Below are 19,590 nucleotides of genomic sequence, written 5' to 3' on the forward strand. Positions count from 1 at the left end.
GGTTACTAGAGGGGGTAGTACACAGTTTAGAGGACAGTATGTTCCACAAGGTAATGCGTCGTTGGGTCCTGTACACGCAAACCAATGTGTTTATTGCAGACAAGAGGGTCATTGGCGAGCACAAAGCCTGATTCTCCAGCAGAGGCTGAATAACACATATGGTGTCATCGGTAGACGACCGAGAGGCCGCCCTGGGGTAGGAGGCCCTGGAGGAAGCCAGTTTGCTAAAAATTCCCAGTCATTTTCGCAAGATAATCAGCAACCTACTGTAGATAGCAGAAATATCTCAGATAATCCTTCTACTGCCTATCTTTCTGAAGATCTTGCCTTTGATGATATATTGTTTCATTAGGACAGCCCGAAGCAGGGTTTGGAAACAGCGCCTATTGCCTTTAATCAGAAAGGTCCCTACGTCGAAATGATGGTGGGGAATAGGAAGCATCTATTTATGATAGACACAGAAGCACAGTAGTGTTCCATTGACCATTCACGGGTTCCAGACATTTCACTGTCAGGGCAGTCTAGCGTTTCTTTAGGGTTTTCTGGTACGCCAGTGGTTAATCCGGTTTCTTTGCTGGTACCAATCTCACTGGGTCCATTTACAGATGACTGTCCATTTCGTTTGACAACAAACTGTGGAGATAATTTGCAGGGGCTGAAGGAATTAAATGCAGTAATTCATGGTTCTTCGGATGGAGTGCATTTGATGATTTCACCACAGCAATTTTCTGCCTCACAGTTTCTAACTAGACCTTTGCCGCTGGAATTTAGTGAAGTTTCGGAGTGTGTGTGGGCAATTGATGACAATAATGTTGGTATTTTACAAATTGAGCCTGTTAAAATCATTTTGAAACCAGGAGTTAACTTGCCACAGATTCCACAGTATAAGATTTCAGTTGATGGTGAGCAAGCTTTGAAGTGTATAGTTTCTGATTTTGTACATCGTGGGGTAATTGAAGAAATTGCAGGAAGTTTGTGCAATAGTACAATTTTACCTGTGTATAAGAAAGGGGATAATGCAATTCCTTTCCGTTTTATTATCGATTTACTCACTGTCAATAAGATTGTTACTCCACAATTTCCAATTGTGCCTGATGTAACGACGATATTAACCATGATTCCAGCGTCTTCTACTCATTTCAGTGTTGTGGATCTTAAGAATGCCTTCTTTAGCATTCCCATACACGAGGATAGTAGATATCTGTTCGCGTTCACTTTAGGGGGACGCTCGTTTACATTTACTCATGCGCCACAATGGTACACATAGATTCCGAGCATTTATAGTAGGGCTTTGAAAGAGCAGCTCGATACACTTGAGTTGGCTCCCACTTGTACATTGCTACAGTATGTCGATGATCTTCTTTTAGCTGCAGACTCAGAAAGTGCTTGCAAGGAAGGCACTGTGTTATTGCTTATTCATCTAGCAAAACATGGACATAGAGCTTCACTGAAAAAGTTTCAGTATTGTCGACAGGAGGTCGCCTATTCAGGCTATATCCTGTCAAAGGAGGGAAGAAGAAATCCTGAATGAATTAAAATCATTTCTGGCATGTCTGTACCAAATACACAGAAGGAAGTTAGAGCCTTGATAGGAATGGCTTCTTACTGTAGACAGTGGATCCCGAACTTTTCGTTAGTGATCAAACCAATGTTGGCATTGACAAAGAAGGGCATTTCTTTGCCACTGCCGTGGAACTTGGAACACCAGAACGCTTTTGATTTTCTAAAGACTGCATTGTGTTCAGCAGCAGTTTTGGGAACACCAAATTATGAAAAGGCCTTCGAGTTGTATGTGCATGAACGTGATGGATGTGCTTTGGCTGTGTTAACACAGGAACATGGGGGGAAGAATAGGCTGTGCGGTTACTTTTCCTCCACCCTTGATCCTGTTGCATGCGCTTTGCCGAGATGTCTGAGAGCTGTCGCTGCTGCGTCTGTAAAACAGAGCAAGGGTATGGTCCTAGGCCATGCTTTAACCTTGTTGGTACCTCACTCTGTAGACGTTCTATTAAATAGAATGCAAACACAACACCTTACTTCCGCACGATTAATGAGATATGAATTGATCTTGTTTGCACCGCATAGACAAATTAAAAGATGTTGGGGGTCATTACGACCCAGGCGCTAATTGCGCCAACTTTACCACCATGGTGTAAACTACGTTTACACCATAGTTTTACAAAGGTAGCAGGCGCCCCTCTCTCGCAAGAACAGACATGATAACCTGTTCAGTGGTTATTAACCATTTAAGAGTTCGCAGCCACTCCTTTTACTCACTGTGCCTTTCACAGATGGGAAATATCCATTTGCATATCAGTCTTTGTCCTGCCCAGGGGCAGTCCAGCACCGAAATACAATGGCAATTCCAATCTGAACGAGAGTACCACCAGCAACCCCATACACGTGTTTCACCCTTGTTGGGGATCATCAGTGAGGTGAAGCTGATGCCTCTCTAAGCACAGTGAGAGGGAGACCACGTCTGGTTGCCCCCAGGAGACCTAGGGTTACCAATCCCAGGTTCCTTAAAAAATAGTTTTACAAAGGTAGCGGGCGCCCCTCTCTCGCAAGAACAGACATGATAACCTGTTCAGTGGTTATTAACCACTTGAGAGTTTGCAGCCACTGCTTTTACTCACTGTGCCTTTCACAGATGGGAAATATCCATTTGCATATCAGTCTTTGTCCTGCCCAGGGGCAGTCCAGCACCGAAATACAATGGCAATTCCAATCTGAACGAGAGTACCACCAGCAACCCCATACACGTGTTTCACCCTTGTTGGGGATCATCAGTGAGGTGAAGCTGATGCCTCTCTAAGCACAGTGAGAGGGAGACCACGTCTGGTTGCCCCCAGGAGACCTAGGGTTACCAATCCCAGGTTCCTTAAAAAATAGTTTTACAAAGGTAGCGGGCGCCCCTCTCTCGCAAGAACAGACATGATAACCTGTTCAGTGGTTATTAACCACTTGAGAGTTCGCAGCCACTGCTTTTACTCACTGTGCCTTTCACAGATGGGAAATATCCATTTGCATATCAGTCTTTGTCCTGCCCAGGGGCCCGCTACCTTTGTAAAACTATTTTTTAAGGAACCTGGGATTGGTAACCCTAGGTCTCCTGGGGGCAACCAGATGTGGTCTCCCTCTCACTGTGCTTAGAGAGGCATCAGCTTCACCTCACTGATGATCCCCAACAAGGGTGAAACACGTGTATGGGGTTGCTGGTGGTACTCTCGTTCAGATTGGAATTGCCATTGTATTTCGGTGCTGGACTGCCCCTGGGCAGGACAAAGACTGATATGCAAATGGATATTTCCCATCTGTGAAAGGCACAGTGAGTAAAAGCAGTGGCTGCGAACTCTCAAGTGGTTAATAACCACTGAACAGGTTATCATGTCTGTTCTTGCGAGAGAGGGGCGCCCGCTACCTTTGTAAAACTATTTTTTAAGGAACCTGGGATTGGTAACCCTAGGTCTCCTGGGGGCAACCAGACGTGTCTCCCTCTCACTGTGCTTAGAGAGGCATCAGCTTCACCTCACTGATGATCCCCAACAAGGGTGAAACACGTGTATGGGGTTGCTGGTGGTACTCTCGTTCAGATTGGAATTGCCATTGTATTTCCGTGCTGGACTGCCCCTGGGCAGGACAAAGACTGATATGCAAATGGATATTTCCCATCTGTGAAAGGCACAGTGAGTAAAAGCAGTGGCTGCGAACTCTCAAGTGGTTAATAACCACTGAACAGGTTATCATGTCTGTTCTTGCGAGAGAGGGGCGCCCGCTACCTTTGTAAAACTATTTTTTAAGGAACCTGGGATTGGTAACCCTAGGTCTCCTGGGGGCAACCAGACGTGGTCTCCCTCTCACTGTGCTTAGAGAGGCATCAGCTTCACCTCACTGATGATCCCCAACAAGGGTGAAACACGTGTATGGGGTTGCTGGTGGTACTCTCGTTCAGATTGGAATTGCCATTGTATTTCGGTGCTGGACTGCCCCTGGGCAGGACAAAGACTGATATGCAAATGGATATTTCCCATCTGTGAAAGGCACAGTGAGTAAAAGCAGTGGCTGCGAACTCTCAAGTGGTTAATAACCACTGAACAGGTTATCATGTCTGTTCTTGCGAGAGAGGGGCGCCCGCTACCTTTGTAAAACTATTTTTTAAGGAACCTGGGATTGGTAACCCTAGGTCTCCTGGGGGCAACCAGACGTGGTCTCCCTCTCACTGTGCTTAGAGAGGCATCAGCTTCACCTCACTGATGATCCCCAACAAGGGTGAAACACGTGTATGGGGTTGCTGGTGGTACTCTCGTTCAGATTGGAATTGCCATTGTATTTCGGTGCTGGACTGCCCCTGGGCAGGACAAAGACTGATATGCAAATGGATATTTCCCATCTGTGAAAGGCACAGTGAGTAAAAGCAGTGGCTGCGAACTCTCAAGTGGTTAATAACCACTGAACAGGTTATCATGTCTGTTCTTGCGAGAGAGGGGCGCCCGCTACCTTTGTAAAACTATTTTTTAAGGAACCTGGGATTGGTAACCCTAGGTCTCCTGGGGGCAACCAGACGTGGTCTCCCTCTCACTGTGCTTAGAGAGGCATCAGCTTCACCTCACTGATTATCCCCAACAAGGGTGAAACACGTGTATGGGGTTGCTGGTGGTACTCTCGTTCAGATTGGAATTGCCATTGTATTTCGGTGCTGGACTGCCACTGGGCAGGACAAAGACTGATATGCAAATGGATATTTCCCATCTGTGAAAGGCACAGTGAGTAAAAGCAGTGGCTGCGAACTCTCAAGTGGTTAATAACCACTGAACAGGTTATCATGTCTGTTCTTGCGAGAGAGGGGCGCCCGCTACCTTTGTAAAACTATTTTTTAAGGAACCTGGGATTGGTAACCCTAGGTCTCCTGGGGGCAACCAGACGTGGTCTCCCTCTCACTGTGCTTAGAGAGGTATCAGCTTCACCTCACTGATGATCGCCAACAAGGGTGAAACACGTGTATGGGGTTGCTGGTGGTACTCTCGTTCAGATTGGAATTGCCACTGTATTTCGGTGCTGGACTGCCCCTGGGCAGGACAAAGACTGATATGCAAATGGATATTTCCCATCTGTGAAAGGCACAGTGAGTAAAAGCAGTGGCTGCGAACTCTCAAGTGGTTAATAACCACTGAACAGGTTATCATGTCTGTTCTTGCGAGAGAGGGGCGCCCGCTACCTTTGTAAAACTATTTTTTAAGGAACCTGGGATTGGTAACCCTAGGTCTCCTGGGGGAAACCAGACGTGGTCTCCCTCTCACTGTGCTTAGAGAGGCATCAGCTTCACCTCACTGATGATCCCCAACAAGGGTGAAACACGTGTATGGGGTTGCTGGTGGTACTCTCGTTCAGATTGGAATTGCCATTGTATTTCGGTGCTGGACTGCCCCTGGGCAGGACAAAGACTGATATGCAAATGGATATTTCCCATCTGTGAAAGGCACAGTGAGTAAAAGCAGTGGCTGCGAACTCTCAAGTGGTTAATAACCACTGAACAGGTTATCATGTCTGTTCTTGCGAGAGAGGGGCGCCCGCTACCTTTGTAAAACTATTTTTTAAGGAACCTGGGATTGGTAACCCTAGGTCTCCTGGGGGCAACCAGACGTGGTCTCCCTCTCACTGTGCTTAGAGAGGCATCAGCTTCACCTCACTGATGATCCCCAACAAGGGTGAAACACGTGTATGGGGTTGCTGGTGGTACTCTCGTTCAGATTGGAATTGCCATTGTATTTCGGTGCTGGACTGCCCCTGGGCAGGACAAAGACTGATATGCAAATGGATATTTCCCATCTGTGAAAGGCACAGTGAGTAAAAGCAGTGGCTGCGAACTCTCAAGTGGTTAATAACCACTGAACAGGTCATCATGTCTGTTCTTGCGAGAGAGGGGCGCCCGCTACCTTTGTAAAACTATTTTTTAAGGAACCTGGGATTGGTAACCCTAGGTCTCCTGGGGGCAACCAGACGTGGTCTCCCTCTCACTGTGCTTAGAGAGGCATCAGCTTCACCTCACTGATGATCCCCAACAAGGGTGAAACACGTGTATGGGGTTGCTGGTGGTACTCTCGTTCAGATTGGAATTGCCATTGTATTTCGGTGCTGGACTGCCCCTGGGCAGGACAAAGACTGATATGCAAATGGATATTTCCCATCTGTGAAAGGCACAGTGAGTAAAAGCAGTGGCTGCGAACTCTCAAGTGGTTAATAACCACTGAACAGGTTATCATGTCTGTTCTTGCGAGAGAGGGGCGCCCGCTACCTTTGTAAAACTATTTTTTAAGGAACCTGGGATTGGTAACCCTAGGTCTCCTGGGGGCAACCAGACGTGGTCTCCCTCTCACTGTGCTTAGAGAGGCATCAGCTTCACCTCACTGATGATCCCCAACAAGGGTGAAACACGTGTATGGGGTTGCTGGTGGTACTCTCGTTCAGATTGGAATTGCCATTGTATTTCGGTGCTGGACTGCCCCTGGGCAGGACAAAGACTGATATGCAAATGGATATTTCCCATCTGTGAAAGGCACAGTGAGTAAAAGCAGTGGCTGCGAACTCTCAAGTGGTTAATAACCACTGAACAGGTTATCATGTCTGTTCTTGCGAGAGAGGGGCGCCCGCTACCTTTGTAAAACTATTTTTTAAGGAACCTGGGATTGGTAACCCTAGGTCTCCTGGGGGCAACCAGACGTGGTCTCCCTCTCACTGTGCTTAGAGAGGCATCAGCTTCACCTCACTGATGATCCCCAACAAGGGTGAAACACGTGTATGGGGTTGCTGGTGGTACTCTCGTTCAGATTGGAATTGCCATTGTATTTCGGTGCTGGACTGCCCCTGGGCAGGACAAAGACTGATATGCAAATGGATATTTCCCATCTGTGAAAGGCACAGTGAGTAAAAGCAGTGGCTGCGAACTCTCAAGTGGTTAATAACCACTGAACAGGTTATCATGTCTGTTCTTGCGAGAGAGGGGCGCCCGCTACCTTTGTAAAACTATTTTTTAAGGAACCTGGGATTGGTAACCCTAGGTCTCCTGGGGGCAACCAGACGTGGTCTCCCTCTCACTGTGCTTAGAGAGGCATCAGCTTCACCTCACTGATGATCCCCAACAAGGGTGAAACACGTGTATGGGGTTGCTGGTGGTACTCTCGTTCAGATTGGAATTGCCATTGTATTTCGGTGCTGGACTGCCCCTGGGCAGGACAAAGACTGATATGCAAATGGATATTTCCCATCTGTGAAAGGCACAGTGAGTAAAAGCAATGGCTGCGAACTCTCAAGTGGTTAATAACCACTGAACAGGTTATCATGTCTGTTCTTGCGAGAGAGGGGCGCCCGCTACCTTTGTAAAACTATTTTTTAAGGAACCTGGGATTGGTAACCCTAGGTCTGCATCAGCTTCACCTCACTGATGATCCCCAACAAGGGTGAAACACGTGTATGGGGTTGCTGGTGGTACTCTCGTTCAGATTGGAATTGCCATTGTATTTCGGTGCTGGACTGCCCCTGGGCAGGACAAAGACTGATATGCACATGGATATTTCCCATCTGTGAAAGGCACAGTGAGTAAAAGCAGTGGCTGCGAACTCTCAAGTGGTTAATAACCACTGAACAGGTTATCAAGTCTGTTCTTTCGAGAGAGGGGCGCCCGCTACCATTGTAAAATTATTTTTCAAGGAACCTGGGATTGGTAACCCTAGGTCTCCTGGGGGCAACCAGACGTGGTCTCCCTCTCACTGTGCTTAGAGAGGCATCAGCTTCACCTCACTGATGATCCCCAACAAGGGTGAAACACGTGTATGGGGTTGCTGGTGGTACTCTCGTTCAGGTTGGAGTTGCCATTGCATTTCGGTGCTGGACTGCCCCTGGGCAGGACAAAGACTGATATGCAAATGGATATTTCCCATCTGTGAAAGGCACAGTGAGTAAAAGCAGTGGCTGCGAACTCTCAAGTGGTTAATAACCACTGAACAGGTTATCAAGTCTGTTCTTTCGAGAGAGGGGCGCCCGCTACCATTGTAAAATTATTTTTCAAGGAACCTGGGATTGGTAACCCTAGGTCTCCTGGGGGCAACCAGACATGGTCTCCCTCTCACTGTGCTTAGAGAGGCATCAGCTTCACCTCACTGATGATCCCTAACAAGGGTGAAACACGTGTATGGGGTTGCTGGTGGTACTCTCGTTCAGGTTGGAGTTGCCATTGCATTTCGGTGCTGGACTGCCCCTGGGCAGGACAAAGACTGATATGCAAATGGATATTTCCCATCTGTGAAAGGCACAGTGAGTAAAAGCAGTGGCTGCGAACTCTCAAGTGGTTAATAACCACTGAACAGGTTATCAAGTCTGTTCTTTCGAGAGAGGGGCGCCCGCTACCATTGTAAAATTACGTTTACACCATGGTGGATGGCGGATTTACCGCCCCATTCCAAGGTGAGTGGGGCGGTAAATCCCCATTTCCCATTTTCCCTTCCCCATTCCCATTTTTGCCCCATAGGGCATAATGGGAGTGGGGAAGGCGCTAATTACGCCACCGTAAATTACGGTGGCGTAATTAGCATCATGGCAGGTTAGCGCCATGGATTTTAACGGCTGCTCAGAGCAGCCGTTAAAATCAGAATAGGCGTTAAGGGTTAACGACGGCGTTAACCCTTAACGCCTGGGTCTTAATGAGGCCCGTTGTGTATTAAATCAGGCTGAATTGTTACCTCTTCCCCAAGATATTGCTTGCAGTGACAAAATGTCACATGACTGCCTTTATACCACAGAACAAGAAACTAAATGCAAGATTGATTTGAAAGATACACCTTTGACCGATCCTCAAGGGGAGCTGTTTTGCGATGGCTCCTGCTTCAAACTTCCGGATGGTACATCCACTGCTGCTTATGCCATCACTACACTCAGCACAATTGTGGAAACCAAGAGAATTTTGCATAACTCTGCGCAGGCCGCAGAGATTATTGCACTGACTCGAGCTTGTAAACTTTCCAAAGGGCTTAGAGTGAATATATATACTGACAGCCAGTATGCTTTTGGGGTGGTACACAACTTCGGTAGATTATGGGCAGAACGAGATTTCTTGACCTCAGATGGAACAAACATTCAATATGGCACCTTGATAGTTCAGCTACTCGCAGCGCTTGCGCTTCCCACTCAATTAGAAATTATGAAGTGCGCGGCATATCAGAAAATCATAGATGATGTAGGAAAAGGGAATGCTTTTGCCGATCAGATAGCTAAACAGACTGCTACTGACCTCTATTCAGATATGTACGCTACAAGGGAAGCCGTACACACTTGTACTATCGATGAAGGGATTGATTCCATAAGACATGTTCAAGCAGATGCCACTCTAGAAGAAACCAAGCAATGGGCTGAGGGCCTGGCAAGGTTGGATGAAGAAGGGTGTTGGGTGGATAATTCAAAGGGAAAATGGATGTTACCAGACACCTATGTCACTGCAATGATCACAATGGCCAATGGTCCCACTCACATATGTGCTAGGAAGATTTGCAAAATGTTAGAATCTGTCTGGGTAAATGTTAACATCCCGAAAACTGCTGAGAGTTTTGTCCAGAGTTGTATGGTCTGTCTACAGCAGAATGTGGGGAGGGTACATCGACACAGAGGGATAGTTTTGGTCCACCCTCTGTGCCTTTTGAGGTGATTCATTTCGACTTCATCGACATGGAACGTTGCAATAAATAGAAGTATGTTCTGGTAGTCATTTGTGCTTTTAGTAAATGGGTCGAAGCCTTCCCTGTGAAAGATGCCACAGCAATGACAACCACAAAGACTATGCTCAAGGAATATTTTCCTAGGTTTGGTTTGCTGAGGGTCATCTGGTCGGATAATGGTCCATATTTTATCGCTGCTGTTATTCTGCAAGTATGTGCAGGATTACAGATCGATAAACGGTGCCATTCGGCTAGACATGCTCAAAGTGCTGGACTTGTAGAACGTCACACTGGTATTTTGAAAAATAAAATTGCTAAGGTCTGCGTCGGCAGCAATTTGAAATGGCTGCCGGATGCCTTACTGATAGCACTTCTATCAATGCGAACAACCCCGCAGACTAGGACTGGGCTCTTCCCGTTTGAAATTGTCATGGGGAGACCAGCCAACATTTGGAGCCTCCCCAAGCCTAGGTATTTGAAAGAGGTAGAGCATTTACTTCTCTCTGAATACTGTGATCGGTTAGCTCAAAATCTGTATTTGATTTATCAACAGGTGCGAGAAGCCCTCCCAGTTAAATATGAGGGGCCGGAGTGGCTCTATGGAGCAGCCCAAGATGGCTGCCTAGCCTTTCAGCTCCATGTGGCCTCAGCATTCATCTGCTCCCATCTGTGGTTCCCGATATTTAGAAGGACTATCGGCTGACCGAGTTGTTTCTGCCACTGCACTGAACATTTTGTGCGATTTTGGTCTCGATCGGCCCACATGGGACCTGGCTGGCGGCCCTGTCGGATTTGGGTCTAGCATTCCACTCGGCCCCGGCGGTTGCCTAACATCTGGCCCTCCCGCCTGGCCTGCCTGACTCCTGGGTCCCCTCCCCGCTCCCGCTGCCCGCCGCTCTGTGACATCACAGCGAGTTCCTGGGGGTCCTGCTGCGGACGCCGCCACACTGTAGATGCCACCTGCTGCGTCAGTGATCATCGTGATGCCCCCGGCGCCAACGACACAGAAGATCCCATCGTCCCGCTGCCACAGACCAGGTGAGCGGGGGCTGGAGCGGTGGGCATTGAGACCTCTGCCCGCTGTCTGCGACACTACGGGCCTGTACTGTCATAAGGAAGCAGCCCTCACTATACTGTCTGCCCACTTTTCCGCTGACAGTGTCACCGCCTCTCCCGGCGCCCCCCTAAGAAGATCCCGTTGGCACCCCCACGCAACCTGTACACATAAGGAGACCGCGATCGCTCGCCATCACAGCCTTGCCGCTCCACTGCTGACTCTTTGATATCCACGGCGGTCCCCCACCTGCCTCTAACCACCTACCGCCACCGAAGGACACTGCGTTTGAGCCTGCTGGCCCTGGCCCATCGCAGCTCTCCATCCTACCCATAAGTGGGCCCTCACTGCAACCGTGCCCACCACAACGACAATGCCTAGCAGAAATAAGGCAGGGGCCCAAGGAGGTACAATGGACAAATACACTAAAGCGGTCCCTCGAGATGAGCCAGCCAGCACATCATCGCCACAGGACGAGCCAGACTTAACCCTGCACCGTGCGGACGAGGTCCCTGACCTCACCCTACTAATGGAATCCATGGCTAAAAACTTTGCCTCCTTCCATGAAAAATTAGATGACATCAATTCTAACGTCGCCTCGCTTAAGGCTCGAGTGGACCAGGCAGGATCGAGGATCACCGAGGAGGAAAATAGGATCTCGGTGAATGAAGATAGCATCACCGCGCTCCAGGACACTGTGGCCTCCCTAACACGTGACATGAAAGTAGTCAAGGCGAAGTGTGACGATCTGGAGTCGCGCTCCCGTAGGAACAACTTGCGCATTATCGCGGTCCCCGAAAAGGCCCTCAAGCGGCAGATGGAGGACGCAGTGGAGAAACTCCTCAAGGACCTACTGGACGACCCTGCTCTCATCTCCGTATTTCACGGCCGAGCGGGCTCACCGGGCCCTGGCTCCACGGCCCAGACCCGGCGACATCCCCAGACCCATTATCGCCAGGATTCTCAACTACCGCGACAGTGATCTCATCCTCCGCCTGTTGCGGGAAAAGGGAGACCTGCGATTTGAAGCCCATACGGTCAGAATGTTCCCGGACTTCTCGCTGGCGGTGCAGCAGGAAAGGCACCAGTTCCTAGGCGTCAAAAAGCTGCTCAGGGAGCGCAACGTCCCCTACGCCATCCTGTTCCCGGCACGACTAAAGATTACCCATGATGGTAATATCTTCTTTTTCACTGTCCCTGACGAAGCGGTGAAGTTCATTGAACTACATATACCTCTCCCCGGGCCGCGAGCCGACCACGCGCCATAGACTACACAGCCTACAATGTTCTCAAAATGTCCATGGATCCATGACTTTTGATGTGTTGATGTCAACCCCACCGTGTCCACTCAATAACTGTGGCCTCTCGCCATGTGTATGTGGGCCACGGGCTAGCTCCTACACTGCTTCTTTGCATTCTCCCTCACCTGGCCCCTGGAGCTATCCCTGTGCCCTGCTCTCTCTTGTGATGTCATCTTGCCAGAGCGTCTTCTCTGGTCTCGGAGGCTGTCTATGATACCTGTTTTACCGCAACAATACACTCTGGACAGCATCTGTTGCCCCACATCAAGCCACAAATGCCGGCCGCACGGCACCAGCGCCCCCTGTTGCAGTTGCAATGATTGCTTTCACTTTTATTTTGTTCTTCCTATTGACTGGCCCCTGTTGGGCTAGGATGGGGCCCTATCCACGTTGGATCTGGTCCTCCGACCTTTGGTTTCCGGTAAAAGCAGGCCCAAGGGGCTTCGGGTGTGTTTTGGGGTGGGAGATCTGCACTGCATGTTGGGGTTGGGCAGTGAGGGTGGGGGGTGGCGTAATTGGGGTTGTGTTAACAGTTAAAAACATGGCTGAGAGACGCATGACCTTAACTCAGCACTACTGTGCACACGGCAGGTGCCTGAGAGACAATCCTTGCGAATACTACTACTGGGATGTTCCATAATATATTGCTATGGCTCTAAACATTGTCACATGGAATGTTCGTGGCCTAAGCAATTTCACTAAGGCCCGCAGAATAACTGCCTATGCCCAGCGACACGGCGCCAAAATCCTCTTTCTCCAAGAGACCCACGCTCTTGGGTGCCTAGCAGCATGACTCGCCCCTACGTGCGGCAACAACAGATTCTACACGAAGTACTCCACCCAATCCAGGGGGGTCCTTACCCTAATCCGTAAGTCAGTCCAGTTTTCCCTGCGTTCCAGCCATATTGACCCTGAGGGTAGATATGTGATCCTCCATTGCTCACTCGCTAATATGGAATGCCTCCTAGTGAACACATATGCCCTGAACTTTGATGCCCCTGAGTACTTTGATGCCATCACCACCACGCTTCTGAAATACATTGGGATTCCCATCATCTGGGGCGGGGACATGAATTTGATCCTAGACAAAGACCTGGATAGGTCCGGGACGGCCTGCAGAGCCCCGTCACGCGCAGCCCACAGGTTACACGCCCATATCGACACACTGGATCTCAGAGATGCATGGAGAGCTCTCAACCCACAAGTTAGAGAGTACACTTTTTACTCATCGGTACACGCTAGCCTCCAGGATCGACCTGTTCCTCATATCGAGCTACATGATGGGCAGGGTCATGGAGACCAAGATACTACCGTGCACACTATCGGACCATTCACCGGTAACACTCCAGATAAAACTGGGACACGACCAGCCCCCCCGTTCCTCTTGGAGATTTAAGTCGGAGGCCCTGCTAGACATAATCTTTAAAGCCGATATCTTAGCTGACATCGACACCTTCTTCGAGTGCAACAACAGGCATGACACCTCCGATGGAGTGCGCTGGGAGGCATTCAAGGTCTTCATCAGAGGGATGTGCATATCTAGAGAGGCTGGGGTCCTCAAGGCCATAAAAAATAGCTTGCAACAGTCAGAAGCGAAATTAAAAGCGCTTGAGAGGGCATATGCCACCTCCCCTTCCCCGACTGCGCTGGTACAGATTAGAGCGGAATTAGAAACATTCGAGTCCCACGCCCTGAGAGAGGTTCGGTACTTCGCCCGCCCCATGGTGAGGGAGATAGGCCGGGTAGAACACTGTCCAGACTGGTCCGAACTGAGGGGGGAAGGAATCGCATTGATTGCGTCAAGGACACACGAGGCACCATGTGCTGGTCCGACGAGGAAATCCTCGGGACATTCACCACATTCTATATGACCCTATATGGCCCCCAGCAAGAACACAGCCTGCAAGACACTGACGCCCTATTAGATCAGATCCCCATGACCCTCCTCTCCCGCGTGACCAGCGACCTCCTTGAGGCCCCTATCAACCTCGATGAAATAACCACGGTCACCTCGAACTGCCCCAGGGGCAAAGCGCCAGGCCCCGACGGCCTCACCTCGGAGTTTTATCGGGAGCATGTAGCCATTCTGGCACCCAGACTCCTGGAGGTGTGGAACGAATCCCTAGAGTCAAACATCCTACCTCCATCCATGCGTGAGGCGCTTATAACTGTATTACCCAAGCCAGGCAAACCATTGGACGAATGTGGGTCTTATAGGCCCCTTTCTCTGATCAATACTGACACAAAAATATTTGCCAAGATCATTACCAATAGGTTTCTCCCCATTATGCCCCACCTAGTCCACCCCAACCAGAGTGGCTTCGTGCCCGGCAGATCCACCGCCCTAAATATCCGTTGCCTGTTCAATGTTCTGGCTAGAATTGACCCCAACGCACAGGCCGTGACGGTCACCCTCGATGCCCAGAAGGCATTTGATATGGTGGCCTGGCAATACATGTGGGCGGTGCTCCACAAAATGGGAATTGGCCCACGCATGAGGTCGTACATCAAACTCCTCTACACAAGCCCCGCAGCCAGAGTCCAGGTCAACTCCAGGGCCTCGGCCCCCTTTGCTCTCCACAGAGGTACCCGCCAGGGCTGCCTGTTTTCTCTGATACTCTTTGAGCTCGCCATAGAACCCATGGCTGATAACGTAAGGGACAAACATACGCGCAAAGGTATACGTCTCCGTGATACTCCCGAGATCATTTCTCTATACGCCAACGACGTGCTCCTATATATTAGAGACCCGGCTAACCACCTAGATCCGATATTGAGAGACATAACCAAAATTGGCACTTTCTCGGGCTTCACCATAAATTATTCCAAATCCGAAATCTTCCCGCTCACCCCGTCCACTACACAACCGTCCTGCGAATTCCCCCTTCGATGGTCACCGGGAGGCATCAGGTACTTTGGAGTGCAGGTGTCCCTCACTAAAGATTCACTGTTGGCTGACAACTATGCGGCTTTGGCGCAGCTTGCTGAGGCTCAAATGTTGAAATGGCGCAGTCTCCCTCTCTCTTTGTCGGGTAGATCTCTAATTAAAATGATTATGGTCCCTAAATTCCTCTACGTCTTTACAAATGTGCCGATCTGGCCCGGAAAGCGGTATTTCAGGAACCTACAAGCTGTGTGTGCCCAATTTCTGTGGCACTCGGGCGCGGTTCGTAAGAAATGGCAACACATGACTCTTCCCTATGGTAACGGGGGTTTCACAGCCCCCAATTGTGCCAAATATTGGACAGCTGCGCAGGCCCAACACGCCACATACTGGTACACGTTCTCCGACCCCCCCCACATGTGAAGCTCGAGAAACTAGCGAATGAGAGCATTAACACCCTCTCCCTCATCCTCCATCACACATATCACGCCGACGCCCCGGCAGACCCTGTAGCGGCCACTGTTAGGGCCTGGAAATATATCTTGCAGATACAACCTGACCACCACCATACTACAAATGGCTGCCCATCTGGCAGTTCCCGGGCCTCAGCCCTACACATGATAAGCTTTTGATGAAACACTGGCATGATCTAGGCTATCGGGCCCTCACCGACTTTTACCCTGACGGGAAGTTTATCACTCCACAGACGTGGCGCCCCGGACACCTAGGTACAGCATTGGAACTGCTACAATGCTACAGGCTGAGGGCGGCGTTCTGCGCCTGGTGGCCCTTATACCCAGATGAGCCTCCAGACTCACCTGAGATCCAGTATATATCCAACTCGGCTGGTGCTAGGGGGATAGTGTCCGCGCTGTACAAACTGTTGATGGCCGACCCCACGGACGTGCCAATCAAGGCGCGAGATACGTGGAGTGAGGAGCTGGGCCTCCCCATTACGGACGCAATGTGGGGGAAAATGTGCACACACACTCGGACAACCTCTCTGAATGCCAGGCATAGGTGCATGCAATACAAGCTCCTTAACAGACTATATTACACACCTCAAGGACTGGACAGGTTTGCACACACCCAGGCCCGCACCTGCCCTAAGTGCGGTTCTCCTGCTGCAGGTCATACTCATATGTTCTGGTCCTGTGACGCGCTGGGCCCATACTGGAAGGCCATAATTGAAGCTCTCTCAGACATCACAGCGTCCCGTATCCCTGCAGAACCCCTAGCTGTACTGTTCGGCCTGTGGGATAGCCCAGAGTTGAGGAAAAGGTCTAGGTTTCTCAATGTTGCCACCATAATAGCCAAAAAATGCATATTACAATGTTGGAAGCGCCAATCCCCCCCCTCGTTTGAGATGTGTATGAGGGCCCTCACCTGGACTCAATCGTGCGAGGAAGACTACATCAATACCCTCCCGCTGGCCTCCCGCCCCAGGAATGTATGGACTGAATTTTGTACATATTTAAATATCAAAGACGACCTAGAACTATCGTCCTCCCCTCCTCCTGGGGATGTAATCTAATCCACTGCTGTGCCGCTTGGAGCTGGGCAATGGCCCCACCGGTATCTACCTAACATTCCCATGTATTGCACTACTATGTATATATCTGTCGCTCTTGCTATACTGTACAGTTTGTTGATTGTCTGTTCTCTCACCATGCCAATAAAGAAAAGTAAAAAAAAAAAAATATGAGGGGCCATGTCATAGAATTCGACCCGGCGACTGGGTGCTCACAAAGTCATTTGAGAGGGCATCCAGTCCCGCACCGCGCTGGAAAGGGCCATACCAGGTCCTATTGGCCACGCAGACTGCCGTACGAGTAGCTGGGAAACAACACTGGATCCATGCTACGCATGTCAAGAGGATATCTTTCCCTTTGCCACACGACAGAGAAGATAATAAGAAACCTACTTGCTCTGTTCCCAATGATCAATCAGTTCTGAACAGCATCGAGGGTGTTTCGGAGACACTTCCTGAGCACGCGGGGCATGGGGAGACTGCTGCTTTGTCTCTGAACTCTTCTACAGATCCTTCTGTACCCTTGCACGATTCTGTTGGTATTTTATCACTTCCATCAGGAAGCAACGACACACTGTTCGCAGATCACACAGTACCAGGAGTCTCAAGGTACAATCTGCGTCCACGGCACTAGACTTACTGCACGGCTGTGCCCACAGGAAACGATTGTTGAGCGTGTCCGTTGCCACATTTTCACTGAAGTATAAGCAAGTGGCTGGGACTGGGAAAAACTATCTTCGATCAAGAAATCACGTGATCAGGAGATCACCAGCTAACGGACTACGAAGTTTTCGCAGGAACTTTTTGGGAAAGAATTTTTAGGAACAATGCCTGTCGTTATCCCTAGTCGTGTGGAGCAATCGACTGATTGAGTGGCCAACAATGACACTGGACAATCAAATACATGCAGCCTCATTACGACCCAGGCGTTAAGGGGTTAAAGGCGCCGTAAAAGGCTGCAGCCGCAGTTAACCCCTTAAAGCCTTACTACGAGGTCCCTTTGCGGCTCCCGACCTGAACGTCTGGTCTCGACCAGCCGTTAAAGTAGGGATCTGCAAAGGGACCTTGATGGCAATTACGGTACCGCAATTTGCGGTACCGTAAGTGCTGCCTTCCCCATTCCCATTGAGCCCTATGGGACAAAAATGGGAATGGGGAATGCCATGGAGAAAGGGGGAATTACCGCCCCGCCAACCTTGGAATGGGGTGGTAATTCCCCCTTTCTCCATGGCGGACTCCGGCATGGACCATGGTGCTAATAGCACCATGGTTTAGCGCTGGAGTCCTAATGAGGGCCATGGTTCTTGAGGACGTATTGTTTTCTTGTAATTGTGTTAACCAGTCTCACAATATTCATCGCTTTTGGGTTTTGGTATATAGAGGGAGTGTGTCCACTTGAAACATTTTTGCCTACTGAGAATGTTCCCACTATGTCTACACCTTTCATGCACCTGCACACTCTATCTCCTAGGGACTCTAAGCACAGACAGAGCTATCACAACAACACACTTCTGTTAATAATGAATGCAACTCATGCGATGCTGAATAGAACAAATTGTTGGATCTGTTCACATTTGCCACAGCATGGGGAAAAAGGGTTGGGCTGGTATATTCATCCTTTGCCTTTAACTACTACATGTTATGCCTCTCTAAGGGCACTATTCTTTGGTTGTTGGAATGATAGTATCTCAGGGAACTTTGACAGGACTAATTTGAATGAGTTTGAAAGGTGAATCTTGATGCCCCTGGGATGCTCACTTTTTGCAAATAGGAGCGAGCTTAATGTTGCTTCTATTAGGCCTTCCGATAGACTATCTTGACCTTTCCAGTCACTGATTTCTTTCAAGATGGCTCCTGTACGCAACCAGGATGCCATGCCACCTTCGTACACATTCAATCACAGCCCCACCTCTGTCTCTTTCTGCATACAAAGGAATGGTACTCAGTTAATGGGCAATTTTGAGGGTTGTACTAATGTTGCAAACTTGACCCGTGAGGACAGACCTTTGTATGTAGGTCAGCTTGTCTATTTCGTTTGCGGTAATGGAGCTTATCCGTGGCTTATCCGAGGGATTGGCAGGGAACCTGCTATTTGGGTCTATTCTTACCAGGGGTATATGTAGCTAGTACAACTGAGATCTCTAGGGCTTGTCCAAGGCGGAGCGAGAACGGTGATACTCCTTCACAAGTTATGGGTGATGTAGCAAAATCCTTTGTACCATTTCTGGGGACAGATCATGAATTCCGAGGACAATAGGAGACTGGCGAGAGTATTGTAGAGAACCATCAACCGGACCAGTGACATACTCTACAATATGACTCTAGAACAAAAAGCAATTAGATTAGGGGCTCTTCAGAACCGGATGGTGTTAGACGTCATCCTGGCTGAGCGTGGTGGAGTATGCAAATTGGTGGGGTCCGCTTGCTGCATTTTCCTACCTGACTCCTCCCCGACCATATTTAAGGCAATACAAAATCTGCATGTCCTAAGTTCAGAAGTGCATGTTCCCGGGGGAAACTGGGATCTAAGTGCTTGGTTCTGGGATTTTTTACGGTCTTGGGGATGGAAGCTTCTCTCAGTCTTGATGGTACTCCTTGGTATTCTGTTTTTCTGTTGTTGTAGCATACAATGTCTTCCTGCCATATGTTCGATGTTAGGGGGATGTTGTGCGCAAACTGTAGGAACATTAGGACCAAAAGTGCACACACCTGAGAAGATGACTAATGTATTTGTGATGAAGGATATTACTGTCAAAGATCTAATAGCAATTGATATATCTGATGAATGTGATTCAGGATGTACGGATATTGAAACGTGGAGTTACAAGTAAAGTGACTATTTTTAGTAAAGCTCTTGGCTTAGGCCAAAAGGAGGGTTTGTTAAACGGTAAATGTATAGTGCCTCCTTTATATTTATATTGACCTAAACCTAGTCGCTCTACGAGGAAAACCATGTTGCAAAGTTCCGATTTTGGGTTGACTTCACCGCCATTTTAAGATTCGTCCGCCATTTTGATTTCCATTCATGTGTTTCTTCGTTCTAAAATGGTGGACTATGTTTTGAACTTGATATGATATGATATGATAGTTTATTTATATAGCGCCTATACACAATGTGT

The sequence above is a fragment of the Ambystoma mexicanum genome, chromosome 3q (genome assembly GCF_040938575.1).
Source record: "Ambystoma mexicanum isolate Mex_15411 chromosome 3q, UKY_AmexF1_1, whole genome shotgun sequence".
In the NCBI taxonomy this organism is placed as follows: domain Eukaryota; kingdom Metazoa; phylum Chordata; class Amphibia; order Caudata; family Ambystomatidae; genus Ambystoma; species Ambystoma mexicanum.